This window comes from Lycorma delicatula, chromosome 5, assembly GCF_047948215.1.
Source record: "Lycorma delicatula isolate Av1 chromosome 5, ASM4794821v1, whole genome shotgun sequence".
Classification (NCBI taxonomy): domain Eukaryota; kingdom Metazoa; phylum Arthropoda; class Insecta; order Hemiptera; family Fulgoridae; genus Lycorma; species Lycorma delicatula.
In genome coordinates, this window is record NC_134459.1 from 119241466 (window position 1) to 119254364 (window position 12899).

The window sequence follows — 12899 nt, forward strand, 5'->3', positions numbered from 1 at the left end:
AAATTATAATTTAATAGCAATATTAAACATTTTTTCACCAATTTTTAATTTAAATATTTTAAGTAACAGATTGAAAACAATAAAAATTTAATACATTTTAAAACAATACTGAAATAAACATTTTCCTACATATACTTCAGGTTCATAATTAGAGAACAGTGTCTATAGACATCTAAATTGAAGAATTATTATTTAAGAAATAAATTAACAATATAATCCATCATACCAGCATGTTCATATGTTCTCTAGATCTTTCGGCTTACTTGGAAGCCAACATCAGAAGTTAAAATTAATGCATTAAAGTCAAAGTTTAAAAATCATAGTTAAAATTTAAAAACAGTCATGACTATCCCAATTCTACTAGTATACTACTTTGAGAAATTAATTATTATTTAAGAGTTTTAAATTTATTAGATTCATAAAAAATAGAGAAAATACTCTCATAAAATGTAAATAAAAATATATTAATAGAAAACCAATTTCAAGCATTTTACTGGATATAATGAATAGTATATGTAAGAATATTTAACTGGATTATCTCTCGAAGTCCCAAGATACTGAAGATAATGAGTCTAATGGTTGTAGAAACCCTGTTTAACGTTTAAAGGTGATATGACTTAGAATACTACCATAATCTTTAAATAAAGTTTTAATGATTTAATATTAGTACATAAACTTACAAAGTACTTCAAATCATCACCTGAAACTTAAGTATTCTTAAGGTGTTCAGGTCTGGGTTTAGGAATTAACATTTATATTTATTTTTAATAAATTACAGTAACTTCTATAAATACATAATATGTAACAATAATTTATATCCATGATGTGACACCTGAATTCTAGCTTTATTCTCAGAAGAGCAATGCTCTTAATCAAATGTTACTGATGAAACTTAAAGTATGAATCAAGGCTGTAATAATTTTTCAACAAGTTTCATACATACTGGATATGCTGTTCATACATGAAAACCATTTAGGGAGACAGAGAGATAGACTAGCAGACAGCAAGTTCATACTTAAAATTACCAATTAAATTACATAAATTGCTGATTGACTTTTTTTGTTTTGTGTTGGAGGAGGGAAAATCTGCTACCAGATGCCTAGTAGCCTATACTACTAAAAATCCTCCCTCTCTCATACGACATGGTGACGGAATCACCAGAAGGTTTACCATCGTCACCACGTGTCTTCAGGATCTCCTGGATTCATACTCAAATGAAGGCTTTCATCATCCTGCGAGGGCATCCAGCAGCAGCAATCCTGATGGACCTCGCTGGCCACCCCTGCGAGCTAGCCTTCCACCCTCATCTTCAGGCTTACTTCCTTTCATCAGAGCCATTCTTCCTCCAGTTTTTTAGCAAGGACGCATCTGAACCAAACCCCACATTGGTTCCAACCCTATACTGATCCAATCATAGTTTCCATTATTTCTTCTGGAGAAACTTCCCTTTCAAATGGATAAGCCGATGCCTATCAGGGATACCATAAAAATGTATATATAATGTTCTTCGCTTCGTGCCAGTATTGACACATTGGTGTCTGTCACCTCACCCTGGCATGGAGGTAGACTCCAAACAACCCATGACTTGTTAACCATTGAGCCACCCAGAAGTCCATTTCCTCTGCCCCCTGTTTAATCAAGTCCCAATGTACAGAATTATCCAATGCGTCCATCTTCCATTGCTGTCACTGTTCCACCTCTCTTGCCATCTTATGAGCTCCATCTTGGCTTTTCCAATAACTAAAAACTTGTATTTATAATCCGATTCGGCTCATATTCAGAATACATACGAGGGTAAGTCAATTATTATCCGCAGTTTATGTTGGTAGTACTTTCGTGCTGCGTAGATGACGCATGCGTTGTTTAATTGCTGTTATGTTTGATGCTGCTAGGTTAGTTCCATTACCGTGCCCTGCCGTTAACCATGGCTGCTCCGCTTTCTGTTTGTACCAAAGAAGAGCAACGTTCAGTGATTCGTTTTTTGTTGTCGGAAGATGTATCAGGGGCCGAAATTCATCGAAGACTTTCGGTACAGTACGGGAACAGTGTGTTGCCGCAACGGAGTGTCTACGAATGGATTGAAAAAATCAAAAATGGTCGCACAAGTGTTACGCACGACGAAGGAGCCGGACGACCGTTTACAGCCACAAACGACGAAAACACTAAACGTGCACGTGACATGGTTTTCTTAGACAGACGAGTAACATTTAATGAAGTGGCACATCGTCTGCAAATTAGTCACGGTTCTGCCTACGAAATCATCCAAAACAGACTTGGGTTTCATAAAGTCTGTGCAAGATAAGTAGCAAAACAACTCACACAGTTGCATAAACAAACGCGCTTGAACATCTGCCAAAAACATTTGGATCGCTATGGTAACGAAGGGACATCTTCTTAGACTGAATCATCACTGGTGACAAAACATGGATCCATCATTACGAGCCGGAGAGTAAACGGCAGAGTATGAAATGGAAACATCCAAATTCGCCATGCAAAAAAAAGTTCAAGAGCCAACCTTCCGCAGGAAAACTGAAGCTTACGGTTCTTTGGGACTCACAAGACCCAGTACTGGAATATTATGAGGAAAGGGGCACGACAATAAACAGTGCGCGTTACAGTGAGATGCTTACTGCCAAGCTGAAGCCTGCAATTTGAAGACAAACGCCGATGACTGCTGTCGAAAGGTGTGTTGTTACATTACAATGCTCGTCCACATCTGATGCCCACACTGCTGAAATGCTCCAGAAACAAAACTTTGAAGTACTGGCTCATCCTCCGTATAGTCCTGATCTTGCTCCTTCTGACTACCACTTGTTTGGTCCACTCAAAGAGTCATTAAGGGGCCGTCGATTTACCTCGGACGAAACAGTGAAAGAAGCGGCGCATTCATGGCGCGCAGCTCAACCGAAAACCTTGTTTTATGAGGGCATCGGGAAGCTTGTGCAACGATGGACCAAGTGCGTTGAAATGCAAAGGGAATACGTTGAAAAATGATGTACATGTAAATTTCCTATTTGTATTCAAATAAAATTTATAACTACATTGCGGATAATAATTGACTTACCCTCGTATTAGTTATGTGAAAAGATATTTTTTCAAAAAATGGCACGCTACGTGGCGCTGGGATTCGAGATATTTAGAGAAATTGTATTTACGGTCTGAGTTAGCTAATATTAACAATATATATTACTTACGTGAAAAGGAAAAATTTTGCAAAAACTATACCCATTACGTGACGCCGGTATTGCGATATTCACGATACAAAACAGATATACATACAGACTTCCTTCTATATATATATATAAAAGGCAATGTTCGTATGTGTGTTCGCTGTCGGCTAAAAAACTACTGAACCGATTTATGCGCGGAAAAATGGTGGGAAAAGGAGAAATGAGAGAATGGGGTTAAGAGGAAGGAAAAACGGTTAAGGGGTCATGGAAAAGGAAAATGAGGAGAAAAGAAAATTGAAAAAGGGAAAGGAGAAATGGTGAAAGAAAAGGGCGGAAGGGTGAGAGGGAAAATTGTGAAAGAAACAGGATATGTTAGAAGAGCTTGACTTTTAATTTTTTATATAACTGTGAGAATCTGATCATACAAGAGTTTTTTTTTTAAGGTCCGATCGGTCGAGAAATAAATGTAAAAATGTATGTGGACCAATGAAAATTGAAAATGGATTTTTCTGAACTTTGATGATGCATTTATAAAATATTAATATTACTCATATATTTCTTAGGAACATAAGTTAATTAAGCATACAAATGGATTAATACTATTTCTCTTAAAATGGAGTACTTATGTACTCCATTTTACGAGCCGGAGAGTAAACGGCAGAGTATGAAATGGAAACATCCAAATTCGCCATGCAAAAAAAAGTTCAAGAGCCAACCTTCCGCAGGAAAACTGAAGCTTACGGTTCTTTGGGACTCACAAGACCCAGTACTGGAATATTATGAGGAAAGGGGCACGACAATAAACAGTGCGCGTTACAGTGAGATGCTTACTGCCAAGCTGAAGCCTGCAATTTGAAGACAAACGCCGATGACTGCTGTCGAAAGGTGTGTTGTTACATTACAATGCTCGTCCACATCTGATGCCCACACTGCTGAAATGCTCCAGAAACAAAACTTTGAAGTACTGGCTCATCCTCCGTATAGTCCTGATCTTGCTCCTTCTGACTACCACTTGTTTGGTCCACTCAAAGAGTCATTAAGGGGCCGTCGATTTACCTCGGACGAAACAGTGAAAGAAGCGGCGCATTCATGGCGCGCAGCTCAACCGAAAACCTTGTTTTATGAGGGCATCGGGAAGCTTGTGCAACGATGGACCAAGTGCGTTGAAATGCAAAGGGAATACGTTGAAAAATGATGTACATGTAAATTTCCTATTTGTATTCAAATAAAATTTATAACTACATTGCGGATAATAATTGACTTACCCTCGTATTAGTTATGTGAAAAGATATTTTTTCAAAAAATGGCACGCTACGTGGCGCTGGGATTCGAGATATTTAGAGAAATTGTATTTACGGTCTGAGTTAGCTAATATTAACAATATATATTACTTACGTGAAAAGGAAAAATTTTGCAAAAACTATACCCATTACGTGACGCCGGTATTGCGATATTCACGATACAAAACAGATATACATACAGACTTCCTTCTATATATATATATAAAAGGCAATGTTCGTATGTGTGTTCGCTGTCGGCTAAAAAACTACTGAACCGATTTATGCGCGGAAAAATGGTGGGAAAAGGAGAAATGAGAGAATGGGGTTAAGAGGAAGGAAAAACGGTTAAGGGGTCATGGAAAAGGAAAATGAGGAGAAAAGAAAATTGAAAAAGGGAAAGGAGAAATGGTGAAAGAAAAGGGCGGAAGGGTGAGAGGGAAAATTGTGAAAGAAACAGGATATGTTAGAAGAGCTTGACTTTTAATTTTTTATATAACTGTGAGAATCTGATCATACAAGAGTTTTTTTTTTAAGGTCCGATCGGTCGAGAAATAAATGTAAAAATGTATGTGGACCAATGAAAATTGAAAATGGATTTTTCTGAACTTTGATGATGCATTTATAAAATATTAATATTACTCATATATTTCTTAGGAACATAAGTTAATTAAGCATACAAATGGATTAATACTATTTCTCTTAAAATGGAGTACTTATGTTACCACAATTAAGATTATTTAACTAAAAAGTTACCATTTTTATTTGCTCATTATAAAAGAAACTGCCATTTTATTGTGTAAATTGAATATTGTTACAATATTTATTTTTACTATTATTATTTCTAATTTCATGCATTTAGTTTTTTTTGTTTTGAATCTATTTGTGTAAATTCACTTGGCTTATACTACTTGTTTAACCGCTTATTATTTGCTTTATATTCTTTATGATGTTATTGTCCATTTCTAATAATTATAATATATTTTTTTAAATTATGTATGAACATTCTGACATTCAATTTTTATGTGATGTTCATGGTTATATTATTGAGAAACCTTAACAATTTTACATTAATAGAATATCAGTAGCGGTTAACAATTTTTCTGACAGACAAAAATGAAATTAAAAGCTTAAGATGTCGCTTCAATCTGTTCCAAATTATAGTTGTCTGGAGTTACACAACAGTATCATTAATTTCTTAATTAGGTTAACTGTTGTATTTCTTCAAATAATTGTTTTACCAAAAATGTTTAAGTTAAAAGTACTTATTGGAAGTATTTCATTATTACCATCATTGTTATTAACTTAAAACTTTAATTATTTTTTAATATTCTGTTCTTTTTCTTTAAGAAAGACAATAATTATTTGTACTAAAATATTTCTTAGTTGTCAAAATTTTCATAAGAGTGTTAGTCAAACTTTTAAATATTAAAATATATAAAAAAAATTGCATAATATATTATAATTCGGTTAATGTGATTTTAAAAAAATAGTGCAAAGTAAAATTTTCAGATGTTTTATTTAATTTCAAAATATTTGCAGATTCCATGATACCTATATTGCAGTTTGACAGCAGCATTACCAAAACTGCATATCAATATTAACTATAAAACATACAGATTGTTAGTATAAATTATTCTTTGATGATAGAAAAATATATATTGTTCATAAATTTATATTGCAGATAAACTAGCTTATTTCATAAATTATTTATATTGTTTAAACTGTCATCTTTGTAAAGCTTCTGAACATTTTTATTGAGAAAGAAGTATTCTGCTCCATTGTATGGAAGTTACTAATTTTTATTAAATTTTACTATTTCTTTATTACATTACTATAGTTGTAGTATAACTAAACATGACATTATATTACAATTTTATACAGTTTTATTTTTGAGGTATTTGTAACATTTTCTAATTATTTTTATTATTATTTTATCATAAATGCTTTTTTAAATTATTTTTTAATCCTGTTGTTTTTATTGTTTCCCGTTGTTACCCCCCCCCCCTTAACCGGGCATGCTACTAAAAGCATATACACAGCTCCAGGGGGTGCCATCGCTTCAAATTACCTCAGCAGGAACAAAGGTACCGCCTAGGTAGCTGGAACTGTTGTCTTTAATCATTCCTCATGCTTCTAATGAGGGATCCCCCACCGGGACTCTGTTCTTGATGCCACGCCTCTAATGGGAACCCCAAACGGATCCCCCACTGGGACTACTGTCTTACTTTATTCCCCATTGTGAAGTACCAAAGGAAGTCACTGTCCAATCACTGAAAGTGGGACACTTGAGCATCCACCCCTCCTGAACGAGACTGTCCCAATCGTAGGTCATCTCCAAAAGCAAAGATGAATGGGTCTCATTTATTGCTGCTGGTTCTACATCCACGGTCTCCAAGTGAATGCCCTCGAACTTTACAAAAGGAGTATTTGCCTCAGTTTGATAGTCTTTCTGATGAAGCCCCTCAGCCCCACAATTAAAGCAATACCTTTTTTTTGTTACAGGACCCAGCCCTGTGCCCTTTCCTCCAATACCGATAACATCGCCCTTCGGCGGATCTCTTGACAATCGACAGAACACCCAACCGATGTGAATTTGCCCAACCTTCAGCAACTGATCAGCCAGCAGTGGCGGAACCGCCACAGCTGGCTACCTTCTTCTCTATATGACGATCGCAGAGAGAGGACATCAATTTTCAGCCTGCAGGACAGCGTCCTCAGCGATCTTCCGCATGTCATTCACCAATCCCTCTCTCTTGGTAAGAGCGTCGACTTCCTTTATCAACAAATGGACCCGTTGCACGCTCCAACCAGTATCCATTTTCTCCTGCCGAAGCTTTGCAGCAGAATCACCCGTATATGGAGGTCCATGGCCGGTTCCATTACCCGGGTTCAAATCCCAGTCAGGCATGGCATAATCACACACGCTATAAGTCATTCAATTTCATCATCTGAAGAATGCCTAACAGTGGATCCGGAGTTAAAAAAAAAATATTACTTGTTTAAAATACATTAGATAAAGAAAAATATTAGAAATAGCAATTTATTATTGCTTAGAAATTTTTTTGGGGCAACTGGAGGCATTACCTTTGTAATACATGCCATTATTTTGAAAATGAGTTAGAAGGAAAGTCTGTTGCTAAGCAGGTTATAAAAGCATATTGAAATTATATATCACTAAGACTTACTTTTTATCAGCGTCACTAATTTATATTAGTGACGGTGATAGTGATTGTTAATTTTCATACTTAATATAAGATTTTATTTTATGATTGCTTTGTATATATTTTCTATGTTCAACCTTTATCAAAACATAACTATAATTATAAAAATAATTTAAAATTTTTATTAACGTACTGTTTACTTATAAAACAATTTATAAAATTATGTTTTAATAATATTTTTAAATAATAATATATTAAATTTTATAATAATCTTTTAAATTATTTTTATAATTTATAAAACAGTCAATAATGATACGCAAAATGTTGGTAATCATTTTTGCTATAAAATCAGTTTTTGTATAAAAGTTATTTTTTAATGTAAAACTAAAAAAGAGTTTGTTGAAAATCCCTTATTTAATTTTGGACCATCATTTTTTTCTGGATTTTATAACTACCATTCTGATACCTGCTGTCAAAATGTAGTTTTTTTTTTGTTTTTTTTTTGTAAAAAGTAATCTGTAAAAATTATTAATAATCTGTTAATCATTCATTTATATTAGATGATTGACAAGTTAGTTTTATCGAGAATTTGTATGAGAAAGTATATTTCTATGTGTATTTGTTTACATTATTCACATTATTTTGATATTCATTGAAGAGTTGGGTAATTTTCCGTAGGTGTGTCCTTATCAGTTTAAAATGATGTTTTGTCAATTTTTGTTATAATAATTCTTAAAAGTTTTTATCTTAATGAAAAAATGTACTGTACTAATTTTTTTTTTTTTAGTCAAGTATTTATTTTAATTTTATCTATTTCTGTGAAGATAAAGTAATTTGTAAAGGAAATTTAAGTTTGACATCATAATCAGTTTTATGTTTACTATCATTGTATCACAACAGTTATTATCTATATTTCTTTCTAAGGCTGGACATGCTATTAGATCCTCGCTTTTAAGAACAAGGCTTTAAAGATGAGGCATCTTACCAAAATGCTTACACAAAACTTTAACAGAATGTTCGAAGTATTTAGATCGAACAAGGCGTTAGGTTTGAAACCGAACAAGAAATTATTGAACCCTCCATTTCAACTGCATGGGAAGATTTTGATAAAAAAGTAACGTCAATTTTAACTAATTCAAACCCAACAGTAGCAGGAATTTTAGAGCTAGATAAATACATAAATGAATCGCTGATCTCTAGAACACAAAATCCTCTCTCTTGATAAAAAGAAAGGCGGTTAATTTATCCAAGATTATTCATAATAATGCAAACTAGACTTTGCATTCCTGCAACCTTTGTTCCCTGTGAACGATTTTTTTCAAAAGCGGGACAGTTAATAACAAAAAGGCGAAATAGACTTGCATCAAAGAATTTCGAAAAAATTATATTTCTACATGTAAATATGTAAAATACTATAAAGTTTGTTTGAAAGCTATTAACTAGTTATTTATTTTAATTAATTTTTATTATTATTTTTTTGTGATAACAGAAACAAAAATTTTAAAAACAAAATGTTTGTGTGTGGCTGTGTAAGTAACTGTGCGCGTATTAGTAAAAACTTAAAAGTAAATATAAATTCATAACATCGATGTGATAAAAATAACAAAGCCGGAATCAAAGGCTCGCTCAAAAATAAAGTACGGTACAAGCTATATTATTTTAAATTATCCATTTTGTCATTTATAGCTTTAGAGAAATTAGTTTAAGATAAATTTTCTAGCTATAAGTACTTTTACCCACCGGGTTGGTCTAGCGTTTACGCTCTTGCGTTTACGCAAATCAGCTGATTTCGAAGTCGAGAGTTCTAAGGTTCAAGTCCTAGTAAAGGCAGATACTTTTATACGGTTTTGAACACCAGATCGTGGATACCGTTGATCATTGATGGTTGGGTTTTAATTTACCACGCATTTTAGAACTGGTCGACCTGAGACTGTACATGACTACACTTCATTTACACTCATACATATCACCCTTATTCACCTTCTGAAGTAATTCCTGGCGGTGCTTCCGAAGATTAACAAGAAAAAAAAGATATAAATACTTTTAATGAATTGAAAAGAAAAAAAAATTTGTCTCTCATTTCGCTGAAGTTGATAAACAAAAAATATTTTATGTGGCTTACAGATAAAATTTAATATTTTAAGATTAACTCTTAATCTTAACTCTTAACTCTTAAATAGCACAACTAATGAAAATATTTTATAATCACAAGTAATAACTTTGCCGAATGTTCAATAAACATTAGTGATGTTGATGTAATAAGTTACGCGTCCCGTGTGGATATAAGAAACCAAACGCAAGCTTGAATTTGGTGTGGTAGGAGGAGCCCCCACGACACTAAATGCACAAGAAAGATTATTATAATCGAATCGAGTCGTAATTGAGAAAGATTTGGTTTCCTGTCGACTATCCAATTCATTGTTAAGAATCGGTTTCTCCTGCAAACCGATTCTCGATTCTTTCGTTCAGTATAAAGAATCGAAGGAACGACTAGTTCACGATTCTTCCCATTACTAATACACTAATAAAATTGCTAATGTTGACGAATACTACTAATGTTATGAATGAATAACAAATTTTAATAACAACTTTTAATTCGTCACTCGCTCGGATTTGGAAGATGAATAGGGCGAATACTAATTACTATTAGGATTACGAATGATGAGAGACTACTACTACTACAACTTTTCATTTTCGTTTGAATTAATATTTTACCTCACAATTAGTAAGCCCAGCAATGAGACATGTTTATTTTCTGACATCATTTCTCGCTACTATGTTCACTATACTATCACCACTCCTAATAGTAATTGTAAAAAATATATTTAAATTCGTACTCGTAACTGTATGGTATCATTTCCAGGTCTTGTAAATTAATATATCACCACGCTATTATCATTCCACTTTCACATTTATTAATTACACAAAAGATAACACTTAAATAAAATGCAAGAATTATATATTAATTTTTTAAAATTACTTCTTTTGGCGTGTTAGGAGAAACTGATCAGTGTGTATTTTCACTCAAGTTACGGAAGTTGCTCGCGCCGATGTAACACACCATGAAGGTTTGCGTTGGCCCAAGTGAATCAGTTTGCACGCACATGCGTGTAGTATCTAATTCAGTCAGTCGTTCAATGCAATCAAGTGATTAGCGCGTGTTGGAAACAAAACATACTGAGTCGTAATAAATATATATTTATATACACGGATTTCTGAAGACGGATATTTTAAACTGTGAACGTATATTTATTTTTTGTGTAAATTGTATCAAGATTTGAGGATATATTTATGTAAGTATTATTTTTTACAAGTAAAATTATGTTTTAATAACGGAAAATAACAAACATCAGATAAATTCTTGATTTTGTATGAACAATTTTAAATTTACCAAATTCAAAATTTTTGATAAAGTACATTATAAAATAAAACTATTTGCATCATATTTTTCATATCATAAGCTAAATATATTCCATGAACTTTGTTTTATATGACAACGAATACTTCAGTACTTTTTAAACTGTATAGAATAAATATCATTTATTCAAACATTTATTCATGGTATTTAATGTCCTCTATCGATCGTTTGACTCAGTAGTTCAAATTTGAATGCTTAAAAAAATTCTTTATTTATTCACGCCAAAGAAGTATAACTTCTTACGTACTACAAAAGTACACGTGAGCTTTTTTTTTATTAAAAAGAGATAATTTGAAGCAGCACTGCTAAATTGTTAGCTACAAAAAAAAAAATCATTAATTAGGGTTCTTTCGGAAAATATGATATCAAGACGATCAAATAAAGTAAAAATTTAACAAAGTAAATCTTCTCAATCACTTTCAAATGTCAATTATAATTTTTTTTAAACATTAGCTAACCATCTATTTAATTTTGATTAATTTTATTCACACAAACACAAATTAAATTATGGTTTTAATTTTTGTTTGCAAATTTAAAAGTTATTGAACTTAATATCAGGTAAAACAAGTTATAAAAGATATATCAGTTTAAAATTCCGCGTTAAAATAACCATTTAAAAAGTTATTTTTTTGTCCAGTTTTTTTTTTGAGATATTTAAATAATATTCAAATTGGTTAGCTGTCCGGCCTAGAAAACACTTTCCGAGGGAACTGATATTGTAGGTATAAAGGAGTATTTTAAATTTATCTCATGTAATTCAGGTAATGAATTTTTATGCAATTCACAATATTCCAAAGAATTTTTCAATCTGTTAAGATGTGGCATTTCCATATATTGTCATATTTGTAATATTCCAGTTGACGTTGTTTACATAATGTCATTTTACATAATTTTTCTTCAAATAAACTCCAAAGACCATTGTTAGAATTTGTTGTGTCTGAGGTTCTAAGATTTTCATTTAACGGTAGAGTACCAACGTCCTTTCGCCTTGAATTAATTAAATTTGTAACCTCATCATTTATCCATTTTTGGGCATGCTTTGCATTTTCTTCTATGCAAAATATGATTTTTTTTTTTTTAATCTCGGATCAACAAAACTAGCTTTGGCTACATATTACCTTCCAAATATTTTGGCATATATTACCTATTAATTTTGGCATATATTACCTTCCAAATGGCTAAGACTCCTGCCAATAACATCAAGTAAATTTTCTTTTAAATTAACTCCAACATTTGTTTTTGGAATAAAAAAATTTGACGTATGTTGCAACCGTCTTAGTAAGGGAACAATTAATGTCATTAATTACATCCATTGTCTGCAACTATTGCCACTATTTTGTTGGTGATATTCCATTCTTCAAAAATTGTTTTTAAAATACAGCTGATTGCCATTTTCGTATGAGCAACTAATATTTCATTAGTAATGAGTACAATTGAATGCAGTTTGTTACTGTATATAAAATGACCAGTCAATATAACAAACTATTTATTGTCATCAGCTGACCAAATATCGATAGTTACTAAAATATGTTTTATTGAATTTAACATATTTTTAATTTTTTTTTTATATTTCAAAGTAAATTTGTGGCAGCATTGAATGCTATCCTCTGCTAGCTCAGTTGATAGACTGGTGGACTATATTGTCTCAGTGGCATTGTAGATGATAAATGTTTCCTACTGGGTGGCATATACAGTGATTGCAATTTCCTTGTACATTCTAAAAAAAAAAACAGGATTTTCAACCAATGATAAAGGTTAGAAATCAGTAGCTACCATTTTAATAATGAATCTACCAATTGCAGTTTTTACTGCTATAGATAATTCTTTGTCATAACGTCCAAATAAACGTAGTTGTTTTTTAGGCGGAGCT